This window comes from Lontra canadensis, unplaced genomic scaffold, assembly GCF_010015895.1.
Source record: "Lontra canadensis isolate GAN:19392208 unplaced genomic scaffold, GSC_riverotter_1.0 scaffold75, whole genome shotgun sequence".
Lineage (NCBI taxonomy): Eukaryota > Metazoa > Chordata > Mammalia > Carnivora > Mustelidae > Lontra > Lontra canadensis.
In genome coordinates this window covers 1,321,231-1,327,230 of record NW_022631069.1, presented here as the reverse complement: position 1 = coordinate 1,327,230, position 6,000 = coordinate 1,321,231, and the positions used below count along the sequence as shown (strand labels likewise).

At 40.2% G+C, this 6,000-nt stretch overlaps 1 long non-coding RNA gene across 1 annotated transcript in view; it reads left to right on the top strand.

The window, feature by feature from the left end:
• The first annotated feature begins 384 nt into the window (after positions 1-384).
• The window catches only part of LOC116881522, a 57,946-nt gene continuing 52,330 nt past the window's right edge, over positions 385-6,000 (top strand). Inside the window, exon 1 of the long non-coding RNA XR_004385428.1 lies at positions 385-544. This is a non-coding gene — a long non-coding RNA (uncharacterized LOC116881522). The remainder of the gene's footprint in view (positions 545-6,000) is intronic.

Below are 6,000 nucleotides of genomic sequence, written 5' to 3'. Positions count from 1 at the left end.
TGCATACAAAGTGATTAACATTTTACAAGCTTGCATAATGCAGGAATAGTTCGGTTACATGAGAAGTTCACTTGTGGAATAGTTTATTGTCCAACAGTGTTTTTAAATGAAGCATCACTGTATTTACTGGCACTATTTCACCACCGCTATTATTTTGGTTCATTGGTAAGCCAACGAACTTTAGTAAAATGATATATAAATGTTGTACTCAAAGCAGACTTTAGATACAATTAAAAACTTGTATAGTCCTATACTTTTGGCATACACTGTATGTCTACAGATGTTTGTGACTACAACTTTGAAAACTTGTTTAAAATTTGATTTCTCATCAACATTTTTATTTTATAATAAGTTCTGGTAATTCTGCTCTTTCCTTAACAGTGCCTGCAAATCTCATCTTGCTTGAAACAATAGATTAAAACCAGATTGGCAGTTGGGGAACGCTTTCTATTGCAACCATGTGTGTCAGAAGAAAGGATTAGGTTTCCTTGTCCAAGAACATCAAGGGGAACCTCCACCTCTGCAGACACACCTTTATTCCTCGGTAATGGAGAGTTTATATCTAGTTAGATTTAAATGGGATAAGGAAAGGGTTTAAATCCACTCTTAGCTCTAGCAGTGTAATCAGCCCTCCAGTCTCAAAGTATCTAATTTTGTTTTTCTAATTTAATTCTAAGTGTCAGGTTGGTATTAGATGCTGATCAAGGTAATGGAGAGTTGCCCTACATATTTATTCACTTAAGGAAGAATTTTGCAGACTGCAAATACTAGATGGCATCTATGTTCAAAACTTACTTAAAGCACAACCCATTCACCTCTGACCTTTCCTTTATATTAAATATGTTTTTCAAATATGGAGGAGGAGATTCCATAGTGGAGGTAAACCTAGCTCTTCATAAGTTGGGGTAGGGCCATGCCATCTTATGCTGGACTCAGATTCTAAGGACCTAAATCAAAGTGAGACAGAATCCACCTTTCTGTGAGATCACTTCTGAGTGTCACCAAAGTATGCAGGAAACTGTAATAATGACTGGGAGATTGCCTCCCCCCCCCCACCACCACCTTTGGCTTAATTCTAGTTCTGCCCCTCATTTCATAGCGATGAAAGTAATCCAAAGATACTAAGTACCTTGACAAAAATCACACAATGAATAAGAGTAGGATAGAAAGAACCACAATCTCTAGACAAGGTCTCTACATTAAGTGACACCAGTATAAAGTGAAGTAGTTAAGGCTAGGGCTGATCCAAAGGCAAGGTTTCACCTGAAGACACATATTTGTGTCACACGTCCAAGTCAAGGCAACTGAATGGTTTTTAAAGGGTTGATGTACTCATCTCTGACCCCTAACATTAAAAGATGCTGTCTTTCCCTAGCAGTCTGCGGGGAAGTGCATATTATACCATCTTCTTTGTGTGAGGATAATAAGCGGAGGCCTATCTGGTCTCTGGGAGAATGGCTTAGGAGGCTTAAGGGAGACTTTACTATCACTTTCCTGGAAGATGCCATCTAGCAAAATTAAGGGAGTGGCTGTGTGATGTGGGTAGCAAAATAGAATTATTCTCAGAGCGCATTTCCCTTAAAATTAAGAGCTAAGGCATAGTTTCTTCCAGATTCAACTTTTTTTTACCTTAAGAACCATCTTTCCTACTTCACAACTGGGAGTGGGAGAAGGTGACAAGGATGGAGAGAGCAGACATAACTGGATAATTTGCATGCACTGATCTTCAGAGAAATGACTCCATTACTGGTAGAGTCCTTAGCGTGGGGTACCAGGAAGAGGACTGATTTTATGGGGATGGTGCAGGCCCTGGAACTTTTGTTCATACTTAATCTTTTCTCTATATACTTTTTTCAAACTTCCACATCAGAGTACAGCTCTTCAAAGAAGACAGAGAATTGCTCCTGTAAGTATGGATCCAGAATGGGGAAAACAATTTTCTAGAAATGTAGGAGACTACTTTCAGTATTTTCTATTTCCATTGTTCACCCTCAGTCTTGGGATACATGTTCCATGGAAGAAAAGGAGCTTAGAAATCAGCGAATTAAAGTTTTGGAAGAGCATTTTACTTTGTTCTCTCTCTTTGCATGACGTATCTGTTCCAGAAGGTACGGCCCTGAAGACAAAACTTATATGTTACCTGAATACTCATTCTATTTTAAAATCACCCGTTGCTCCCAGCTACTTCATAATGGGTGAATAGGCTTCCCACTTCTGAGTCTATGTTTTACAAAAAGAACTAGGTCTCAACAAAGTTTCTTTGAATGTTTTTTAAATAGGCTCCTTTCTATTTTGTCTAGTAATCAAACTCTATTAGATCCTTTCCCATATTCTATCTCTGTGGTGTGATGCTAGGAACGACTGAAAGTGAGACACCATGGTTAGATCGTGATCTTTCTTAAAAAACAACATGAAAAGATAATCTTGATCTCCCTGAAACAGAGTGTTAAACCTCACTGCTTCAGTCAGATCCCATCTTAACTAGTTAGATCTGGAAAAGTTAGACTTTTCCAAAATCCACTGACAGTTGCAATCAGCTGAGATTTTCTTTACTTTTTGTCCTTAATAAGTAGAAGTGAGCATGAACTCGGAGAAAATTTGTATGCTGACCCCATTACTGATCTCAGTGAACCATTTAACCTTCATGTGCCTCTTTTGTCATATCTGTAAAGTGAGTAAAAATAGGAGGGTTACAAAGAAAATGAAAACTCTAATTTGGAAAGATCTTCTGTACCCCTATGTTTATTATAGTATTATTTATAATAGTCAAGATATGGAAGCAACGTGTCACCTGGTAGACAAGTGATTAAGGAAGATCTCTCACACACACACAGAGTATTATGCAGCCATGAAAAGGATGAGATCATGCCATTTGAGACAGCATGGATGAAACTAAGAAGGTATTGTGCTAAGTGAAGTAAGTCAGACTGAGAAAGACAAATACCATATGATTTCACTCATGTAGAATCTAAAAAAGCAAATGAGTAAAGAAAAAACAAAATCAGATCTATAAATACTATAAATACAGCTACTCTCCACCAGATAAAATGGGCCCTACTTGTCATCCTGTCACAGCCGGGTTAGATTTATGAAAAACAGGGAATATTAAACTTTTCTGACTTAACTGTGGCCATGAGATGGCTTTCCACATAATTTTTTTTTTTTTTTTGAGAGAGCATGCATGTGCGAGTGTGGGGAGGGGCAGCAGGAGAGGGGGAATCATAAGCAGGCGCCACGCTCAGTGTGGAACCCGACATGGGGCTCGATCTCACAACTCTGAGATCATGACCTGAACCAGAATCAAGAGTTGGATGCTTAACTGACTGAGCCACCCAGGTGCCCCCTCCACATAGCTTTTCAAAGGGTAAAACAAGAAAGGGTATCCTGACCCATTTTCATTTTTTCTAGCTGTCTTAGGTGGCAGTTCACATAGTTCCCAATCATATTGCTTTTGTTATTTCTCAGAAATGTATTCATTATTTTGTAATTGACATTCACAGTGATTTACATGCCTGAAGAGCTGCTAACCCAAGAGTTCTCGAAGAGGGTTATCTAGCAGGTGCTGTGATCTTAGGAGAGGAAGGTAGCCAATAGCCATCCATAGCCTGGCAGGTGTGGGGAATGAGATGATGGGGGTGATGGCATAGGGGTGATATCCCTGCCTCCCTCTCTTCTCATTCTCTGATCTTATCTTTTGGTTCCTCCCATTTGCTGAACCTTGGGTCAAAGGAAGATGATTTATCTAGTCCATAAAAGTCAGTCCTTGTACCCTATCCCCCATCTCCCAGAAGCCCAGAATAGACTGAAAAATGGTAACGGTGGATCTGGAAGGCCAAATGGAAACATTCACTACAGAGCTACTATCCACCTACAGAACAAGAAATACAACTCTGAAAAAACTAGATCTTATTAGGATAACTTTATAACCAGACATTGCATTTGAAGGCAAGGCTATGTTTTCATCTCTGACCTATCAGACTACTTGGGATGTCAGAGGGGGCCTCAGTAAATATTGGCAGATTGATTAAATGGACAAATGAACACATGTGAGGAAGAAGAGGGAGGTGTGCAGTGGGATATTTTAAAGATAATGCAGGGAATGGGGGTGGGGGGGATTTAAAGCCTAAAGTAAGCCCTGGAAGCATTTTAAAAATCTCTGATATATGTCTGCTTTCTTGTGGTTTGCTCTTTCCACTAAAAAGCAGAATGCATAAAATATTCTGATTAGTTGAGGGTGATTACTTAGGTTCCAACTAATGTTTTATATATAAATCTAAATTACTGCTTTTCCTCCATTCTGCTTCTCTTTCTGTTTGGTCAAATCCCTGTGGGAGGGAGAAACATTCCTGTGGTGGGTAAAATAACTTCTATGGAAATTATTCAAAACGCAATTTCTGTAAACACTATGTGAAGATATGATTTATTTCTGGATTCAGCCCTCGTGCTTGCATCATCTCACTATTTATCATCAGGCTCTCTGTTTGCCAGCATCTCTTCTCAAGGATCTGTCCTTATCAGTTCTGCATCTAAGTTGATGAACTTCCATCAGGAGGGTTAAAGCATTGGGAAACAAGAGAGAAGAAATTGTGTTCCAGTAGGCAATGGGTGTACTGAAAAGAACACTGGATTTTATACCCAGTTCTGACCCTGCTAAAACAAGCAAGGTGATATTGGAAAGTCCTTAACCTCTCAGGCTGCTTTTTACCTGGAAAAAAAATTGTGAGTGGTTGAACCAGCTAATTCTCAAGGTTTCTTCCAGCCCTTAACCCAATAAGCTTATGCTAACACAGGGATCTCATTTTTAACCAAGGATCTCCTGGTACTTTGGCTGATAGAATGAAATATGCTCTCGTTTTGACAGATGACCCAGCTGGGACCTCATGATTTCTTATCTATTAATTATTATGTTATTAAAATTAATCATGCCACTACCACTAATTATTATAACTATTAATTATTATCCTGCACTGTTCATGTGTGGAAGACCTAGAAACTGTCTTGGATAACCTGTTGGATGAATTGAGCCAAAATATGACTAACTTGAAGAGCATGTTGTTAGGAAATCATTTTGAGAGTAAATTCAAAGGAAAGGTGAAATAACGGGTCTTCTAATATGACATGCATCTCTGGGGTGGGGGACAGGTTGGCAGCTAGTGCCCAGGGAGAGAGCCTGGAGGTGGAGCAAGAGCTGGAGGAGAGGGGGAACCAGTTACTCTCAAGTTCACCCGGTCAAAGGCACCATTACTCTGTTCACACTATTTACTCATTTACTGCTTGCTTACTGCAAGCCCATAAAACTAAAGGACCAAAAAGGCGCTCTTGTGTTACCATAGGCACCACATACAATACTTCTTACAGTTACCACCTGTATCACCTTCTTTTCTTGGCTAGGGTTTCCTAGTTCCCACTCTGAAAACTTAAGAGACAGAAGGACCTGGAAAGCTGGCATTCCTTCCTTCCTCCCACCCATCTCCCATCCTTCCTTCTTCTTTCCCATACTTCATCCCTACTTCTTTCCCATACCACCTACTATTAACCTGAAACTATCTAAAGTACTGGGATCCACGGAGGAGAAAGATGAGGATCCCACCTTGGGGAAGCTGAGTACTGCAGGGAAGATTTGTCAACTTGTTAAAATACAACAGGGTAGATGCCGTTCTAGAGAATACACGTGGTAGTGGGAACTCAAGTCTCCCATTTAAAGAAAACATGAGCGGGTGCCTGGGTGGCTCAGTGGGTTAAAGCCTCTGCCTTCGGCTCAGGTCATGATCCCAGGGTCCTGGGATGGAGCCCCGCGTCGGGCTCTCTGCTCAGCCTGCTTCCCTTCCTCGCTCTCTGCCTGCCTCTCTGCCTACTTGTGGTCTCTGTCTGTCAAATAAATAAATAAAATCTTAAAAAAAAAAAAAAAAGAAAACATGAGCAACTAGGTGACTCAGTGTGAGTCCACAGGGTCACTAACAGAACAAGGATGCACTTCTTAGGGCCTGTCTACCAGTCAAC